Source organism: Xyrauchen texanus, chromosome 30, assembly GCF_025860055.1.
Source record: "Xyrauchen texanus isolate HMW12.3.18 chromosome 30, RBS_HiC_50CHRs, whole genome shotgun sequence".
Lineage (NCBI taxonomy): Eukaryota > Metazoa > Chordata > Actinopteri > Cypriniformes > Catostomidae > Xyrauchen > Xyrauchen texanus.
The window spans coordinates 41027011-41033326 of record NC_068305.1 but is presented as its reverse complement, the minus strand read 5'-3'; positions in this window follow the sequence as shown (position 1 = coordinate 41033326).

Genomic DNA, 6316 nt, shown 5'->3' with positions numbered 1-6316 from the left:
GCACGGAGGGCTTTCTATGCTATAAAGTCACGATGCGGACACTTAAAATTACCCATTAAAACCTGGATCAAATTATATAATTCAATAATTAAACCAATTATTTTATATGGATGTGAAATTTGGGGACCAGTACTAAATTTTAAAAATTGGGATAAAACACCAGTAGAAAAATTACAATTGGAAATTGCCAAAAATATTTTAGGGGTCCACAGAAACACGTCCACACGCCGCCTGCAGGGCCGAGGCTAGGCCTGTACCCGCTGAACATTGAGATCCAGAAGAGATGTGTTCAGTTCTGGCATCACCTCCATCAGTCTGATCCAGAGTCAGTGCAATATAAAGCCCTCCTCGCCAATGAATCCTCAGCAGAACCTCATCCTCTGAACACACTCGCTCTTCAACTCGGTCCATCAGACTATACTCCCTATTGACCACAGCTACAGCCCCAAAATTATTATTAAAGAAATCCACACAAATCTAAAAGACACTCATGATAAATCATTAAAAGCACATTTTGACCTCCAGAATAAACTCCAATGTTACTCGACCCTCAATAGAACCACTAAATTGGCCAGTTATCTATTTATTAAACATTTTAAAGAAAGACAAATCCTCTCCAAATACAGATGAAGTGACCATGACCTAGAGATAGAGAGAGGAAGACGTAGACAAACATGGACAGAGAGAGAGAGGATCTGTAGACACTGTGATCTACAGCACATAGAGGATGAGGAACACTTTCTGCTCTTTTGCTCGAAATATAACAATATAAGAGGAACGTTTCTGCCCAAATTTGAAGCCTTGATCCCATCATTCTATGAACTGAGTGACACTGAAAAAATGTCCTTCTTACTCGGAGAAGATGATAATACAGCTGCACTAGCGGCTAAATATGTGCTAGCTATTCACAACGCCAGAGACAGCTAATTCTCTAGAATGACCCAATGTATTTATTTATGTAGTGTGTGTATATTTATTTATCCATCTATTTACAATGCTACATGTGACATGATTTATACATATATGTTTTGTTTGTTTGTCTGTTTGTTTTATTATTTATATATAATATGTTGATGCTTTGGCAACATTGTGTTACACAGTCATGCTAATAAAGCAAATTTGAAATTGAAAATTGAATTGAAATTGAGAGAGAGAGAGAGAGAGAGGGGAGGTGTTCAGAGAGGAGTCTGTTGGATGTTAAGCTGTTATATGTTTTATGGACTCAATGTTGAACATTTAAAACATTTCAAACACTGTTGGCAGAAGTGAAAAATAAATAATTTTATGAAGTTACAATTTTGTTTGATTCCATGATGTATTTTACTGAACATGAGTATTGTAATTTACTGACAGTTACTTATATCTTGTCTTTTCACTTTATTATGATCAGATTCTGCAGGTAAAATTACAATAATAAGGTGACTTGACATGCCCAAGAAAAAAATACTTGAGACTTGCACATGTGTGACTTGGTCCCATCTCTGTTCAAATATATTTTTTCATTTATTAAAACATTAATGCAATTTGTGGCTAAAAAACGACTTAACGCTATTTGTTAACGCAACCGCACAACAACGCAAGTTTAAACATAAATGTATAATCCAGCGGTCTATGAACATTTTCTTCGCATTGTATGTGAACGCACCATAAGTTTCTCACTCTCAGGGCTGGACTGGTAATCTGGCATACCGGGCATTTTCCCGGTGGACTGACGCACTTTGGGGCTGATCAGGGGTGAACTGGCCATCAGGAGAACCGAGCGGGCAGTGTTTCGGCCACGCAACGTGCCGAATGGGCTGCGATAAGCTAAAATGAGCCGCCGCGTTATGCAGAACGGACCACAAAACGGCGCCGGTTTTGGGCCAGTTACCATGTAAATTCCTGGGCAGATTTCTCTCCCTAGTCCCGCCCTGCTCACTGTGACCTTGATTTTTGCTTTGGAACGAGTCAAAATGTATTTTTTTTATGGTAATCAACATAAACAATCGACAATTTTTAGAAGGATATCTCTGCTCTGTAGGTCCATACAATGCAAGTGAATGGGTGCCAAAAATGTTGAATCTCCAAAATCCATATTAGGGCAAAACAAAAGTACTCCAGACGACTCCGTGGTTAAATCCGTATATTCTGAAGCGATTTGATAGGTGTGGGTCAGAAAAAGATCAATATTTAAGTCTTTTTTTACTATAAATTCTCCCTGTTGTGTTAGTTTCCACTTTCACTTTCTCCTTCTTCTGTTTTCATGATGCATATCGCCCCCTACTGGGCAGGGAGGAGAATTGTGTGGGTGTGAAATACATCAATCATATCGTGTCTGAACACGTGGATTTAACCACTGGAGTTGTATGGATTACTTTTATGCTGCCTTTATATAGGTTTGGGAGTTTAACATTTTTGGCACCCATTGACTTGCATTGTAAGGACCAACAGAGCAGAGAAATCCTCCTAAAATGACTTTGTTCAAAAACTGCTTGTAAAATGCGGTTTAGACTTGTTTTATCCAGTGTAGGCTCAAGCATTTCATGTTAACTACCTATCAGGCGACTGTATATTATTACGATGACCCCTATAGGATGCATAAGGTCCATAGACTGAGTCATATTTGACCAGGTCGACGCTAGAACAACAATGAAGAACAGTGGAGCGTAAACTTTTAATTGCATGTTTCGATGGAGAATATGGATTCAGTTGAAGAGGAGCAGCTCTCATAACCAATCGATCTGAAGAGTGAATAATTAAAGTGTCCAGACATAAATGCATCCATTATATAAATACTCCAACGGCAGAGAGCGAGGGAGGATTTCATCAGACGTTGTTTTTGCACTCATCAAACGTTCAACTGGTTGTTGAGACCCGTCTGGTTCATGATTGGGTACATCGTCTCGAGAGCACATCCAACAGATTTCACCCCAAAACCGAAAGAACAAAATGAATATATTGCATGAAGCTAAAGCCTATTTCAGGACCGTTAATATGTTTTGCATTGTGACACACCTCTATCCCACATAGGCTAACCATCGTCAAAACTTTTCCTTTTCAAGAACCATGTTTGCTGTCCATCTGTATCGTGTTTATTTGTAATGTTTGAAATTCGGCTATACAAATAAATAAAACACACGTCACATGGGTCGGCTACGCTGCGTGAGGTTACAGGTGACAAGAGCGCTAAATGGGTGATGAAAAAACAACAAATTACAGGGATGCAAACTCATGAGGGGAGAAAAATCACTGCTGCACCAACATTATTTCTGGGGTATTTAGCTAAAACGCTAAAAGCACTAATTCCAGCTATTTTAGTGATTCATGTTTATTCAAAGTATTTTGGTGAGGCTTCTGTTTATGAACTGATTAGTTCAGTGACCCCTTCTGGAAATGTCACTAGGTGGCGACAAATGAGTGTCTGATGTGCGATGAGTGAATCATTTTTAGTGAAACAGTGAATCATTTTGAGTGAATCAGAGAATCATTTGGAGTGAATCATTTTGAGTGAATCAGAGAATAATTTTGAGTGAATCATTTGAGTGAATCAGTGAATCATTTTGAGTGAATCAGAGAATAATTTTGAGTGAATCAGTGAATTATTTTGAGTGAATCAGTGAATCATTTTGAGTGAATCAGTGAATCATTTTGAGTGAATCAGAGAATAATTTTGAGTGAATCAGAGAATAATTTTGAGTGAATCAGAGAATTATTTTGAGTGAATCAGTGAATTATTTTGAGTGAATCAGAGAATAATTTTGAGTGAATCAGTGAATTATTTTGAGTGAATCAGAGAATAATTTTGAGTGAATCATTTGAGTGAATCAGTTAATCGTTTTGAGTGAATCAGAGAATAATTTTGAGTGAATCAGTGAATTATTTTGAGTGAATCAGTGAATTATTTTGAGTGAATCAGAGAATAATTTTGAGTGAATCAGAGAATTATTTTGAGTGAATCAGTGAATTATTTTGAGTGAATCAGAGAATAATTTTGAGTGAATCAGTGAATTATTTTGAGTGAATCAGAGAATAATTTTGAGAGAATCATTTGAGTGAATCAGTGAATCATTTTGAGTGAATCAGAGAATAATTTTGAGTGAATCAGTGAATTATTTTGAGTGAATCAGAGAATAATTTTGAGTGAATCATTTGAGTCGATCAGTGAATCATTTTGAGTGAATCATTTAATCATTTTGAGTGAATCAGTGAATCATTCTGAGTGAATCATTTTGAGTCGTTCATGAGCGAAATCTACCAAGAGACTTTATAGTGTTTAAGCATTAAAGAACAAAGCAGATTTAAAGTCTTTATTATTTTCCAATAATAGTGTTTCAATAACGTCCTTCTCCTTTATTAAAACTTGCATGAGTGAAATCTCCTGACTTCAGTATCAGAATTATAAACACAAAGCGAATCTACGGGATCATTTTCCTGCAGTATTTAAACAGCTGAGCATGACTTTTATCAGACAAGAACACAATAATAGACAAATATTAATCATTTGGAGATTTCCTCATTGTAAAGTGCATTTCGCTGTCCTTTTCTACATATTTTATGGTCCGCTCTGCATAACGCAACGGCTCATTTTAGCTCATTTACTTGCTTGTTTTGATTATTTGAGGGGTTTGATATTACCTCCCCCTCAGCGCCCCTGGAATCTACACTCTTGGTTTTACCCTTAATAATAGTATGAAGGAGTGTAAAAGTGCATCTGTATTATTCATCAATTAGGGAATTTAATAATAAATTATGAAGACCCCTGGAAAGGATGTACTGCGCCTTCACTCGCAATCATTATTTTTCCTTAATGTGTTTCAAGCCATTACGTTGTTTAATTCTGCGAGCCTGCTTGCTAGATCAGACATGTCTGCCTGTATAGATGACAGATTTCATCCATATATTTAAGTTAATGATTCAGTAAACATCCCTGTGATAATAAGCAAATATATTACGGATGTGAAGTCAGACGTGACATTATTCTTTACTCATATTGAATTAATAATTACCGTTCGTGAGCCACATTTCTTCTGTCCAACACAATGCATTATGCATGTATTTCTTATTTCACCATTTATATTTTCGTCTTAAACAGCAACTTCCCCTCCAAAAAACTGCTACTTTCACTGCATACTGTGACGTATATACTCTATACTGCTGTGTTTTTATATAGGATGCTGTTGTTGTCACATGATCTCATTGGGTTGCATGTTTAATTGCATTTTCTGATTCTTTATTGAATACGACTTCAGGAAAGAGCCACAAATCCACAGAAGTTAAGCGTGACGTCTCCTGGATAACTGAGTTACATTAATAGATTCTCCGAGGAAGTTTGAATCCGTCTGTTAGGGCAGGAAGTGATCGAGGCTTTGGGGAAAGCGTTATATTCGCCACTTCCCATTGGCCTTTTCACGAAGCTTGAGTGCTTCGGGCTCTCAAGAGCGACCCCTAGTGTCAGTACATCGACACAACGTCTGCAATCAGGACTGGACTGGGAAGAGAAATCGGCCTGGGATTTTACATGGGGTTGGGGGTGTTCGTGTAACCGGTCCTGGTCGCCCCGCTCCGAACGGGACTCGAACCGAGGTCTCCGGCGTGGGAGGCGGGTGCGCTAACAAGGAGGCTAAAGGCTACAGCCTCTAGCGTCAGTCGCTATCTTCCAGCTGGCTCCCGTTACACTCACCCCCCTAAACCTCACTCCCATCCGGGTCACGGCACCATCGGCTCCTGCTCTACCCGCTCCGAACGGGACTCGAACCGAGGTCTCCGGCGTGGGAGGCGGGTGCTCTAACAAGGAGGCTAAAGGCTACAGCCTCTAGCGTCAGTCGCTATCTTCCAGCTGGCTCCCGTTACACTCACCCCCCTAAACCTCACTCCCATCCGGGTCACGGCACCATCGGCTCCTGCTCTACCCGCTCCGTACGGGACTCGAACCAACGTCTCCGGCGTGGGAGGCGGGTGCTCTAACAAGGAGGCTAAAGGCTACAGCCTCTAGCGTCAGTCGCTATCTTCCAGCTGGCTCCCGTTACACTCACCCCCCTAAACTTCACTCCCATCCGGGTCACGGCACCATTGTGATGCTCCTGTTCTACCCGCTCCGTGCGGGACTGGAACCAACGTCTCCGGCGTGGGAGGCGGGTGCTCTAACAAGGAGGCTAAAGGCTACAGCCTCTAGCGTCAGTCGCTATCTTCCAGCTGGCTCCCGTTACACTCACCCCCCTAAACCTCACTCCCATCTGGGTCACGGCACCATCGTGACGCTCCTGTTCTACCCGCTCCGTGCGGGACTCGAACCAACATCTCCAGCGTGGGAGGTGGGTGCTCTAACGAGGCTAAAGGC